Here is a 14,355-nt window from a genome sequence, read left to right as displayed (position 1 = left end):
CTACAGAAGGTCCAGGTGTGCTGAGAACTCAGCCCTTCTTTCCTGAGTGCTGAACAAGCTCTGCAGACACACAGTCGGTCTGTCACAAAATAATGAGCTTTTCTTCACTGACTATTATCATCCTGAAGAGCAATATTCTTTTTTCACAGCCAGAAAGGCTCAGCACAAGCCAGAACTGACACAGAACCAATCTGCACAGCGAGTTGAGCTGCAGAGCCAGCGGATTGCAGTGGAAGCACTGATACCTGCAACAACTAAAAATCCAACAGGTGATCCCATGAAACCTTCACACCATTCTCAGATCACTCAGAAATGGCTGAGATATCCACCCAATCTGTATTTTTACATATTTGAATGCATGTGTATTGGAGTCACGTTGGTCCAGCTGGCAGGCTCTGCTCAGAGGATCTGCAGGACCCTGAGAGGCACAGGGGATCTCAGTCTGCCTCTGAGGGTTTGCCTCCAGCCAGAGCTATAAAGGTACTCAGATCAAAATGCACACACACAAAAGAACCCCAATGTGTCTTTATATAGATGCATATGAAAAGCTCTTTAGAAAAGAAATTTAAAAACTTTTTTTTTTTCCCCCGAAAGCTTGCTCTTCAAGACTCTTTGCTCCCCTTAGCCTGTTAAGGAACACATGAGGAAGAGAAGTATGCACGTTTCCTTGAGGTACTTTAACAACCCCTCTTTACCTTAGTTTTTTTATTTTGTGGTTTATGTATAGTTTCCCGTAAAAAAATAAATGGCTGTGAGACAAATGCTCCCCTTCCTCCCTGGAAGCAGAGGCAGAGGATGCTGAGGTGCTCTCCTGGCTGTGCCCCACGCGGGATGCTGCAGCTCTGAGTGTGTTATCACTATAGCTACAGCATTTATCCCGACAGGAGCTTCCTCACAGCCAAATCAAAATGCTGCCTAAATAATAAATACTGGAGACTTCATCTTCTACACACACAGTGATTTATGACCTGTTTTCTCACATGCCCTTCACTTTAGAAACTTGGCATGTGGTTTTACATAACCTGGGGTTTTTTCAGGACTCTGTTTAACCCTTGCTTTTCTTGATCATACCTTACAAATAAAATGTAACTCAGGGCTTTCTGCTTTGAGTAGTCACAGAAAATTGAGTCAAAGATATACCCTGACCACTAAAAAGCACCTAATAGCAAAATAAAAACACCAGCTCAGAGACTTTTCCTGTTCTAGAGCTGAGCTTTGAAAGATGAAGTAGTTTTGAGAATTTTTTTTTTTCTTCATGAGACCAAGATGATTCTTTAGCTCCTAAATATAAACAGCACACAAAAAGTTTCTCCTTGTCACAGACAGTTTCACAGAATGAGAAAGGAAGTTCTGCTTTTGGATGCAAACCCAAAACTGCAGGTATGATAACTGTGACACAGGAGGCATCCAGTGCTTCAGCCAGAACAGCTCAAAGTGCCCCTGGATGCTCTTCCTGAGCCAGCTGATGCCACTTCCTAATGCACAGAGACACAAGATCTGCTTGATTTCCCTGTAAAATCTCTTTATGGCATAGCCCTGGTTAGGCATTGATCAGTTTCTATGTAAGATTGCCTTTTATATTAAATTCAGCCCTTTTAATACTGTAAGTACTGTGTAGGTGATAGTTTCCATTCTGTAACTCTTAGTATTAAATTAATATTTGTTTAGCAAAATGTCTTGGAGGTGTAAGAATTGTCAAGTCTATAGTTCAAGCCAGCAGTCTAAAGAGAGAGTAAAACTGCAGAATAGTAGTTAGTAAATTACTTAACTAGCACAATTTCAATCCCATGCCTGGCCTATTGCTCTCATGACAGTCATCAGTGGCTGGAACAGAAGGAAAATAAAATTTCAATTGCACACTTTTCAGCATTAACTTTTAAATTAAACCGAGATTTTAAAATGGATGTTTTCTGTCTTCCTCTTAAATTTGCTGACATCTTTAACCAAGACTAGCACTTTTCAAAGCAACACTAATGATTTTTGAAATACAATGCTGCAGTATCAGATCTGTATGCTTTAGTTAGAGCCACCTGATTGATCAAAATTGTCTCTATCACTATGCTATAGAACATTCCATAAACAATTAACTGCATTTAGCATTGTCACAGCTTAAAAATTTAATTTGATGGGAACAATTTGCATCAAGTTAAGAGTCTGAATCAGACAAATGATTATAACCAACAGTAACAGGAGACAAACAAGACAAATTCTCTTAAAATGCTTCACTACATTAGTAAGTGAATTATCATTTGCTAATGGCAAAAACCCAACTGCTTATTAATCAGAACTCTGTCTGGAACTGCAGCCTATTCCCAGAATGTTTCAGATAGTTCATCTATAAGAAAAGTCTAAAAAAAAACAGCTTAGTAATATGGACAAGTTTCTCATGCATTAAGAAAAATAAGCAGTGCACTATTCTAGGTGGTTAGACCAAAACATCACAGGAAAGTCAAGCTGATGGAACTGTAAATCTGGAAAAACCAAGTCCCAGAATCACATGGATTGGCCATGAAGTAAAAAGGCCTAAGGAGATGCAGGACAAGGGGATGCACAAGACATGGAATTACTGCCCAGTTTCTGGCTCAGTAAAGGAGATCAGAACATATCAGTGTGACCAACCAAATATCACTGACAAAGCATGGCTTTCCTCCTCCTGGAAACACCATCTAGACGTTCCTGGGATAAAATTCTGGCTGACACTTTCAAAAAGAATTGTTTCTTTAGAGAGAGCTAAAAACAGCCACATTAGACTACAGGGAGGATTAAAGCCTGTCTATAGGAAGGACTAAACCTCAGAGATCTGAATGTCACTGGAGGGAAGGAAACACCCTGGAATCACCAGCTGGAAGCATTTTCACTAGGAGTTTTAAAAGGTGAATGGATATTGATTCCCTCAGTGTCCTAAGGAAACAGTTTCTTTCAAAAATTATAGAGGAATTTGAATGGCTGAAAAAAAAATGTGGAGCAGAAGCCACAGAAAGAGAAATACAAAATCAGTCTGAGCTGAAGCACCTGAGTCCTGCAGTGGCCACAGCCAGTGTCCAGGGAGGAGTGGACAAACAGGGGACACATGCAGTGGCACTGATCCAGCTAACACACATCTGCCAGCAACAAACACATCAAATGAACAGTCCATTGGCATCAACACTTCATTTAATTAGATTTGACAATATAAAGGAGTCAGATGGAACAAAGTGGAATATTTGGAAAGAATTCCAAAGAGAAAGCTGTCATGAAGACACCTGAATATTCCCTGTTCAAGTCTTTTCCTTGCCCATAGTCTGTTTTCTGCAATACTAAAAACAAGCAGTGAAGATCAGTATTTGTGAAGTACAGCTAAAATTTGCTTTAAAACACACAAAAAATCTACTGGAAGTTGGAATTACTGTTCATTTTAAGGTGGATTTTGAGTTTATTCTGTACAACGTATCCAGTTAACTGAGAACTATACCAAAACCAAATGAAAATGGCAGGAATCTTGGCTTTGAAGCATCTGTGGCAACATGCAACAGCTGAAGCCATGCCAAAGGTTTATCGTTAGCTTGGCTAATTAATTCTGCTTGCCACCCAGCCAAAATGAATTAGCATCTATTCATCCAGTGCAGAATATTTTCCTCTTCCTCTTTCTGCACTGGTACAAATCATAAATTTATTTCCAAAGGGATCCAGATGCAAACCTTCAACATTTCTGTAGGCAAAATAAACCACGACGTATGTTCTTCTTGGCAAAGCCACCATTCAAAAGGTGCCTGGAGATATGCTATACTGATTATGAGATATTATTGTGAGGTTTTATTATCCTTTTAAACAATAAACCAAGAAAAGAAACCAACATAAAAGCAAGCAGCTCTGTGCCAGATGTAAGAATTTAATGCTATCCATTCCTGACTCGCATTTGGAACATGTGCTTCAAATATGAAACTTTTCTAAGTCTCCCCAGGTGAGCAGTTGATCTTATCTTGCAATTTCTGCCTCTTTTCAAACAGTGCACAGCCCAATCTAGCAGCTAAATGATCCTAAAAATGTCCTAGCTAAATAAAGGGGTTTTTTTTCTTTAACGCCATCTTCCCCAAGTAAACATTACACTCCAAAGAAAAATTTCCTTACAATATCAGCTCAGAATTTTAGAAGGGAACAAGGGAGTGTGGAACCATTTGGGGCTTGTGGTCCCCCCACTTCTTTCATATTTAACAGATCTTTGCTACAAGCCTTCTTGCAGTTAGACTAAAATCTCCACTCAGTCTTAAAATCCCAGAATTTAAAAATACTTTTTAGTCACATATGGTGAAAAAGGTTTTTGAAGGTGCAGTAAAACAGTCAATCCAAAACACTGGGGCCAAGCTCCTCTTCTTCAATAGGCCTGAATACAATTCTTGCACACATCTAGTTCCAGAACTAGTGGCTTGAAATCTCTGAAGGAGATGGTAGAAACTTTGTATTGTTCTTGTGGTGACTTTAAAATAAATAATGTTATATGCAAATTAATGAAAAAAGAGCATTTCCTGGTAAAACTTTGCGGATGGACAATGTTAACAGATTCTCTTGACTGAGATCTACCTTGAGGGAAGAAAAACATCCATTAAAAAAAAAGGTATTTTAGAATCTCAGCTTATCATTTGCTTTGAAGTGGACATGATGGAGACAGAAAAATGAAAGTAATGTCTTGATGAACAGGCATAAAATCAGCTTTCACTTGTGATAAATAAATTATGAAGATGTTTGTTCTCCTCAGCTGACATCTGTAAAGGCTTAACTGTTAAAAAGAGCATTTAGCTCACTTCAGAGATAGCTGAACTATTTTGCTACTTATTCTATTTTCCAACAGGTTCTTATTGACAGTAGAATTATTAAATATTTATTATAACAGAAAGCAAGTATTTTTGATTGTCTTAACTCCATGCCTTTCAGTGAAGTGATAACTTGCTTAGATTTTGTGCATGAACCTACAATGTCATTGCCAAGAAAAGACACAAATAGGCTCCACCACTTGTCAAGGACTGTACACAAAAATACATTTGCCTGATTTTCTGTCAATTTAGTTGTTGGCAACTCGCTAAACAAGGAAGAACAACACTACAATAATAGCTGACAGATGCTGTTTCCACTAACTTTCAAATTCCTCAAACCTCTCCAAAAACACATGCAGAAACCGATCTGCTTGTCTGTCGACGTGTGATTCCAAGCAGAGATGTTCTGATAGCACAGCCTATCAGTTTACATGGGATATTTTTACATTTTCCAAAAGCACACGAACCACAAATGACAGGAAAACGTTCAGCAGAACTACTTGTCGTTCTACTTACAAAACAAACCGCTGCAAAGCGGCACCTGTACAGTTTCTAGAATCCAAATTTAGAATATGAGCTCAGTGTTTAAAGACACTCGAGCCTCTCCCATTTTCTGGCACCTGGTTTTGAGGAAGACTGGAGCATCCCCTTGTCATTCTGTGCTGGTTTGTATTTCGTTCATGTGGGGATATGTTTTTGTTGTCTGTGTGGTAGAAATAGTAGAATAAAGGGTAAAAATGCTACTGTTGAAGAACTTCTAACCTGGCCAATAGGTCTGAAACATTGGTGCTGATTTTGTATAAAATGAAATGTCTTGTCTACTTGTTTCAAGTTCATAAATGCTCTATGACACACAAGTCACGCTCTTCATAATTAATGCCATTGCACAAGTTTCTTGGCAAAACCTAGTAAGTTTGCCTTTAGCAAAGATTTTTTTCACTACTTTACCCTTGGAATTGAAACAATGGTTGATTTTTCACTATTTATTAGGGAGCCATAAGCAAGAATAGATCCTAAACTGTCCACACAAGTTCATGGGATGTCAGTGTAATTTCTTTCCAATAAATCACTGCAATTCAGTACAGAGAGATAGGATTAATCCCATCTCAACTACCTAAATGCTGGGCACTTAGTGAATACCAATTTCTGGCATCTTAAACAATATTTATTTAAAAACAGCTCACTTTTATGTAGATGTTCTCTGCTGGCACATGAATGAGAACGTGGGTTAGCGAAAACTCCCCAAAAAATGCACTGGAAATATGTACAAATCTGACTGTTATTGTTATTCCCCACTGAAAATTACAATTTGAATATTTTTCTCATCCCTTCCATTACTAGTTAAGTGACAAAGTCAAATGGGAAATCACAGAAATAGAAATATTTTTTCCTTGTGTACTCTTCTCACATTGATACTCGAAGCACATAAATCACTGTGTTGCTTTTCCTTCTTGGAATATCCGAAATCCTTTCCTATAGGGAAATGTTAATCATGGCCCAAAGGTAAACAAGGTTTATAGGCAATGCAGTTCCTTTGGGAAGCCAGGAAATAGGGGTTTTTATTTGATTTCTGGTATTCAGCGGTGGTGTTGAGGCTACAGCAGAAAATACCTCCGTGCTTTCCTAAACAAGCAGTTAATAAAAAAAGTCTGCAAGACTTAACACTCTCTAGCTGCTCCACAGAACTCTTTTGAAGAGTAAGGCTTAGCACCTGATCTGCTCCATGTGGCCCTGCTGATGTCTGATGAGAGACCCTGAAGGATATTGTGGTTCCTCAGTTCTTTAATCATTGTTTCATTTCACCAGGCAAGACCTGAGTGGCCTGACTGCTGTAGGCAGGCAAAGAGTCTTTTTTAAACATTATATAATAAGGGTGGGGGAGATTAGGCACTGGTGCCTTAAGCAGTGCTCATATTTCAGTCACTGAATTGTTTCACTTCAGGCAGGGAAGAACAAAATTGGTTTAGGAGAATGCAGAAGTTCTAGAGTTACAACAAAGTTGATTACAGTGTGAGGTTCTGGAGTCCTCCTCACCATAAACTTGCAGCTGCCAACGCCACAGACATGGACAATGTCCTGTCCCAGCCAACATCTGGCATTGCACAAATCCTGCAGCAATCCCTGTCCTGCAGCTCAGAAGGATTTCCTGAAGAACAGCAGCAAAGGAAGGGAAGCTGGCAGTGTGTGCTGCCCACAACCAAGCACATGACTTATTAAAAACACCCTGCTTATAAGGGGATTTTTTAATTCCTAAGGCATTAAACATCTGAAAAATGTTTTGAGAAGACAAAGAGGCAGAGAAGAAGCTAACCTATGTAAAGAAGATTGACCTAGGACTGAAAACAGATTTTCTTATTTATTGGAAGGAACAGGTGGATGAATTATACAAATAATTTGTGTCTCCATTTCCTTCCATCCATCACATTGTTTTATCCACCTCTTCTTCTGCCTATATTCAGCTTTATGAAACACATACAGTACAGTTTAAATTATTCATTTTCTTTTCAGTTCCCTCTAACACCAGTTTCAGTTCATTGACCTGTATAACTCATTGATTTAACTAATGCATTATCTACAATATTATATATTATTAACTGAGTTTGGTCTCTCAAAACATTTCCATGACAACGTATCACAATAACATGCTCACATTTGTCTGGCCTATAAAAAGATTTCTTCCTTTTCAGATCATTCTCAGAAAAAGTAAATTAAATATAGATTGCTCTAGTCCTGTAGCAGTAGCCAGATTAGCAACTGATACCCTAATCCTGCTCTCCCTGAATAAACTGCAACTCTCTCAGGTCCTGTATTCCCCCTGCCACAGGTATTATTAATCAAAATTTTCTGCCACATTGACATACACTTGTAAAAAACGTAAAATCTCTGAGGATATAAAACGGTCTCAACTTTCAGTAATTCCAAAAGAAAGGCAAGAGGCATTTCATACAAAGACTAAATAAAAGGCTTTTTTTGAGTCACAATAAATACAGAACCGCGCTGAACCACTGCCAGGAAAAACTGCAAACTCTGCCCTCCTCACCTAACTCAAATGTCTCGTACCTCCAGGGAAGGGAATTCCTGCCAACACCATAATCTGTGTTTTCTGCAAAGTCATCACTGAATCTAATGTGTAGGACTGCAACAGATTACAGAAGAAATGAGAACATCATTAGCACAGCTATAAAAAGATGCAGAAATGATGTGGGGTGATGCACTCTGGTGAAAACATTAAAGCGAACTTGTTTAGCTTGAAAAACACAGTTGATGTCTGCAGCTTCACCTACTCTGCATTTCTTTCTTGTATTAAAATAGCCCCAGCATTTTGTCCCCACTGAAATAGAGCTTTATGTTAGTTAAACACTGGCGTGCTCTTCAGGAATACAAGCAGGAGCTGAGGACATTTTGCCATATTGCGAAGGGAAGGAAGGGCTGGGACTCTGCAGGGCTGGCACCTTCCACTGAAACCTGTGAGCCTTTCACCAAATAAATATTAGTTTTCCCCCATCAAAACATTTGTTTTCATAGATTTTTTTTTCTTGTTCTTTCAGGTGTTAATCTTGATAACTCTTGCAACTCTTAAAGAAAAACAATCCAGAAGCTGGTGGGGCTTTCAGAGTCGCTTAGTTCGTTCATTTTCTCATACCCTTCCTCACGCAGGAACTCTGGCAAGGTGAAATTAACACCATCCTGCATCTCCAGAGTGTCAGCTCACATTGGGCTGGTTTGACCCTTGTTTAAAAAAGAAGAAAATAGAAAAACTTTTCTTTGTTTTCAAATGTTAAGTCATGACTAAACAATCCTAATCTCTCCGAAATGACAGAACAAATCATCTGGCCTCCCAGAAGCTGTGAGTATGCAGCTTAGCATCCCACAGCCTTTGGAAAGGAAACACTGGGGCAGCTCACTCACGTGAAATTTTGTTTTTAACAGCACAGTCTGAGATGGAAATAACTTTAATGCTGCAAAAGCCTTTCAGGAGAGCAGGCACACGGGACGAGGTGGAAGCAGCGCGGCCAACCTGCCCGCGGCGCTCGCAGGTGCAGCGGTGTCGATCTGGTGCCCTCTGCTGCTCGCTGCCTCAGCCCACCGCACACTGCTGGGCCCGCGGCACCCACTGCTTCCCTCTGCCACAGCCAGGGCACGGACTGGTGAGCTCTGAAACACGTTGTACAGGCCCCCATGGCAGTGCCCACCGAGCTGGACACACTGGGCTGCAGCCAGGGTGAGATAGCGAGTGCCATGGGACAGCAGGGTCAGTGCTGGCAGTGCCACCACTCTTCTGCTGCAGAGCACAAGAGCCTTGCCAAGTGAGGGCCTTGCTGCCCTTGTAAAATCCTTCCTCACTTCTGTTACCCTGGCTAACTAGAAAAGCATTCTGGGAATGACTCAGCTGAACTAGAGGTGAAAAACTAGTTACACAATTATAAAACAATTATTAGAACCAGTAAGTGCTCACACCGTGGGGCTGTGGTTGGTTATACCTGGTATCTGCTCCTATCCTACTCTATGGTAGTTAAGCACATTTCTTGTGCCTCACAAGTATGTAAACACATAACAAACTAACAGTTTAAAAACCCTGGAGTTTTGCAATAAAGTGTCTTCTCCATACCATCATAGAATCCATAAGTGCCCTTAAAGAACACCACACTCCTCTCCTTAGGCAGATTAGAGCAGCCCAATTGCACCACCTGGGACCAGAGCAGCACCAGCCTCCTGCAGCAGCTTCGGGGAAGAACAGCCCTGAGCTGCTGTGGCACTGCCACCTCTAACAAACAGCCCTGAGCTGCTGTGGCACTGCCACCTCTAACAAACAGCCCTGAGCTGCTCTGACTGCCACCTCTAACAAACAGCCCTGAGCTGCTGTGGCACTGCCACCTCTAACAAACAGCCCTGAGCTGCTGTGGCACTGCCACCTCTAACAAACAGCCCTGAGATGCTCTGGCACTGCCACCTCTCCCCTGCCAGCAGAACGCTGGGGGGCTCCTTGCCCATGATGAACTGGAAGTTCATGAAAGGACAGCTCTGCAGGCTGCTGAGGACCAGGAGCAAATGCAGGGCTAACAGCTCCCATCTGGGACTGAAATCTGAACTCGTTACTCACAGGCACTGCTGGCAACCAAGGTACTGAACGTAACAAAACCCAAAAGCCATAAACGAACGTATTTTTAAGTTCTTAGTCTGCCTAAGTAAGTATTCTGATGAGTGTTGTATCTCCTGATAAGAAACCAAGATGCAAGCCAATATTCACAATATTCAATTGGCAACTTCTTCAGAGTTCGTGATCTACCATGACTGGACTCTCATTCTCAACAGGTGGTTCCACTGCAGCAAAGGTTCCTATTTGCCCAGACAATAAATACATTTTTCAGTATATTTCATTCTGTATGTCCAGTTTATCAAATGGAATAAAAAACCAATTACATTCCACAAATAATAGTTTTGACACTGACACAGTTAAATGTTGAAAGTATTTCCTCACGCACTTCAAATACTAAAAATTGAATCCATATATCATTCTGGTTGGAGGCTGTGAATGACTCCATGGTCAAAAATTAAAACCTGTCCTTTAAAATTAGGTTATCACAACAAATAGTCATATTTATAATTCTTTAGTATTTGTCTTCAGGCACTGTGTAATTTGAATTAGCATCTGCTCTTGACACAAATTTTAGTCTAAGAATACATGTGTAAAGTGAAAATCTCTTTTTCTAACTCTCAGATTAAAGATTCTACATTTTGGCTGGGGTTAGAAAGGTATTCCATATGTATCTTTTGTCATAGCAGTTAAAAAAATGCCCCAGCTTGTCAAACTGTCTCACTGGTAAAAGCAGTTAAAAGTAAGATTCTAATACATTTTGGATTTGCTTCTGTAACTAGAAGTCTCAAATATGCAAGATTATTGTGTAACTATGTGTGATTCGAAACAATTATACAATTTTCTATTAGAAACCTCAGTCTGAACAAAACACAGCATTTGTCCACCCACACTGCCCAAAAATATTGACAATACGTGGAATTTCACAGACAATGAATTGCCTTGCTGTGCCAAGGAGAAAAACCCCTTGCAAATAAGTACATGAGACTCATCTATCTGGTAAATAAACTACCAGCCTGTCCTCCCGTTTCTTCTTTCAGCTCCCACCCACGAGACACTGTTCAATGCACCAAACAAAGCCCATGGAATGTTTGGTTCAGATGTAGCCACACAAAGGGCTTCACCAAACCATCCCAACACAGCTTCCATCACTGGTCCATTTGTTTCCTGCCAGCTGAAGGCCACCCTGTTCCTTCCAGCAGGGACAGAGCTCAGCCTCAGCACCCATGGGGACATCAGCACCTGGAGAAGGAAGCAGGCACAGCTCAGACTCACTTTATGAGTCAGTGGCCACACACTTCCAATCCATCCCTCACACATTTTGGGAAAAGCTGGGCCCAATGTGCCATCATTCAAATGTAATATGATATCTTTGCCACCCAGTTTGTTGAAGAAAGGCTCTGGGATAAATGAAAGGTAAAATCCTTGGATAAATAAACTCAAGTCTGTAAAATATTAGCCAATGTTTTCATAACTTTTCCAGCAACTATAGTTTCTAATAGATCAAGTGTGAGTGGATAAAGCTGCATGGAGAAGTCTGAGCAACAGAGATGGACACGTAACACCTTTCCCTATAATGCACAGATATCACATCCTCCAAACTTGATGAAAAGAACTACTTTGGTTATAATGTATATTTAATACACTTGAAGGTGAACCACGATGAGAAACTTAATATCAAGTTTGTCAGCTGTGTTATTTCAGGGAAGTTTATTCACTCCTGTAGCTGTGAAGGTATGAAACAAATGGATGTTTTCCTCACATTAAAGCAAATAAAAGCATCTTTTTCACAGTAGTGACTAAAAAACAGTTACAGCTGAAATATTTCTCAGGAAGTTCTCAGAGAGCACAGGTTCACTGCTCCCTACATATTCACTGCAGAAATAATGTAATATCTACAGCAGCTACAGTAAGTTATATGCTATTTGTGTTTACTTATCTCTTTTTCATAAATCACTTTTTTTTTTTGCTCCAACAGAGTGTTTATTGTCTGCCTGCCTTGCACTGTTGCTACAGCTTCATCTTTTTCCTTCCCTCCCCGAGCTGGTATTTACACTCTGCACTGTTTCCCGTTATTACCATAAATGTGGAGCACACTTTTAACAAAAATAATTTAAATCCAAGAAACATTCAGTGAGGAAAACCAAGACTGTCTGGATGGCTAAGAATATTTAGCAACAACCAGGTCAGTCTCTCTTTATTTTCAAGATTCCCAGTTCCTTCTTCCACCCCAGGTGTCCAGAGAGCTCTTCAGCTTGCAAGGAGCTAAAGGCAGGTGACATGAGGACTGAAGAGACTCCTGCATGCATCAGTTTTTGTTCACAGAAGTAATTGTCTCTTGTAGTTATTGAAGAGATTCACAAACCACTAGTCTATCATTTAAACAACTCAGAATATCTATAATTTAAAAAACTCAGAGTATCAAGCTGAGCTCTCAATCCTGTTCGCAGTGCTGAGGATGCAACAGGCACTTGAATCCTGTCACCAACACTTGGGAGGTGACACAGAGCAGCCCAGCCATGCATCTGACATGATTTCAGATCATGTTTGATACATTACACCTTGAGAAAGCTGAAAGAGCCTCCAAACAAGCTCAGCTCCAGAGTAACAATCTTACTCTTTTTAGGTTTAGCCTTTTAGGTTTATTTCTGCCTTTAGACCTAGAGACCAAAATGTTAAAAGCTCTTCATTTGTAACACACCCAGAATACAGCAAATAGAAACTTTGGACGAAAATGTTCATGAAGATATGCAAAATATTTTACTATGCCAGTACTTGCGGTTTAGCCTATGAACTCTTATTTCTGGCCAGCCTGAAGAATGATTTATTGCTATTTAAACAGTTCCTCTAACTTAAAAATTCAGAATAAAACACCCCAAAAATGTGTCTGACAGTGAGAACCTGGCACCAGTGCCATGTGCCAGATGTCAGTGATGACAGAGAGTGACACCTAGCACCAGGCAGCCATCAGCCTGCCCTGGCTTCTCCTCCCTAGCTGGGGAAACCAGAAAGAAGAAACCACTTGGCTCTCCTCTCCTGCTACAGAATCAGTCAAGTAAGCTTGATGATAAGGTGACATTCTAGCTAATTAAAATACACTGAAAACTACATTTTTTCAGTCTTCTGTAGTATTTGTAGGGTACAGCAGGAATGCTGAGTCACTCACATTTGTTTCCCTCTACCAAAAAAAAAAATTTAAAAAAAAAAAAAAAATCCACGTATGTTACCACGTTAATTACAGGAAACCAAGCCAGGGAGCTGAACAAAGTCTGCTTAATGGTCTTAATATTTTAGGCAGTTTTGCCTGGTTTCTTTTGTCTTATAAGAATCTGAGGGGGAAAAAAAAAAGGAAACAAAAGATCTGCTTTTTCTACTGGAAATAAGTTTTGATTTTTGTCTGGATAATAAGAATTTATAGTGTTGTTGAAAGGCCCTGGAGACAGTCCTGGAGACTGAAGTAATTTATTTACTCACAGAACAAGCACAAAGCATACAAGCACCTGCCCCAGGAGCTCAGTTAAAATCCTCTTGGAGCTGACCTGGAGAGACACCCCACAGAGGTGAAACAGGGTGCCCTGCTTCCCTTTCCACTGGGGATATTTGTTTTCCCTTTCTTTAATTTATTTCTTTCATTTTTCTCAGTTTTTTCTTTTTTTGAAAGAGTGTATGAAAAGCAAGTTGTCCATCCAGCAACAGTGCAGAGAATACTCCATAAACGTGATTGGAAACTCTGCCTTCTCTGAACGAAGCATTGGACCCCCGTGAGGTCACTGATGTGGATTTAGGTCTTTGTTACTAAGCAAACAGCTAAGTTTGGAACCTTCAAAAAAGTGGGGGGAAAAACCAGGATATGAATGCACACAGACAGCAAACGCAGAAAGAACAGCCACATTTGTGAGAAGAGAGTTACTGTTTGGATTTACGGAGTGCGATGTACTAATGTGTATAATGAAGCAGACAATCTAATGACTCAGAGTGCTAAAAAAGGAGGGAAAATATAAATCCACAGAAGTCACAAGATAGACTTTCAGGATTAATGGGGACAAGCCAAACATTCCAGATGTTCTAGTCCAGGGTTCTTGTCTCTATGCTACAGAAAATCACCTTTCCCAAGGAAAAAACACCATTTATCTTTCAACCTGCACTTTTGTTCCCATTACCACTCATGAATAGTCAATTTTCATCTATCTGCTTTTTCTTCCACTTATAATCAAAATGAAGGAGCAAATTTTCTTTGTATATAAAGCATTTTAATAAGTGTCTCTGAAGACAAAGTATTACAGAGGCATTCATAATATGTTATTTATCAAGATGAAGCAAAACTATTACTTTTTTTCCGTAACTGCTGTTTAAATTATACAAAAATACCCATATCAGTTCTAAAGCTGCCACTGCCACCATTTTTCTTCTGCTGTAAAACCACATTAGCACAGCTAAGTACATACCCTATTTACTGGACAAAATTTACTGTTC

General features: G+C 40.0%; 1 protein-coding gene across 2 annotated transcripts in view; it reads right to left on the bottom strand.

The window, feature by feature from the left end:
• The window catches only part of SLIT3 (slit guidance ligand 3), a 457,068-nt gene that overhangs the window by 276,356 nt on the left and 166,357 nt on the right, over positions 1-14,355 (bottom strand). The gene's annotated exons all lie outside the window — the stretch shown is intronic.

The sequence above is a fragment of the Lichenostomus cassidix genome, chromosome 13 (assembly GCF_008360975.1).
Source record: "Lichenostomus cassidix isolate B80296 chromosome 13, HeHo_3.0, whole genome shotgun sequence".
Classification (NCBI taxonomy): Eukaryota; Metazoa; Chordata; class Aves; order Passeriformes; family Meliphagidae; genus Lichenostomus; species Lichenostomus cassidix.
The sequence above is the reverse complement of the archived record's forward strand: the minus strand, read 5'-3'. Positions and strand labels throughout refer to the sequence as shown.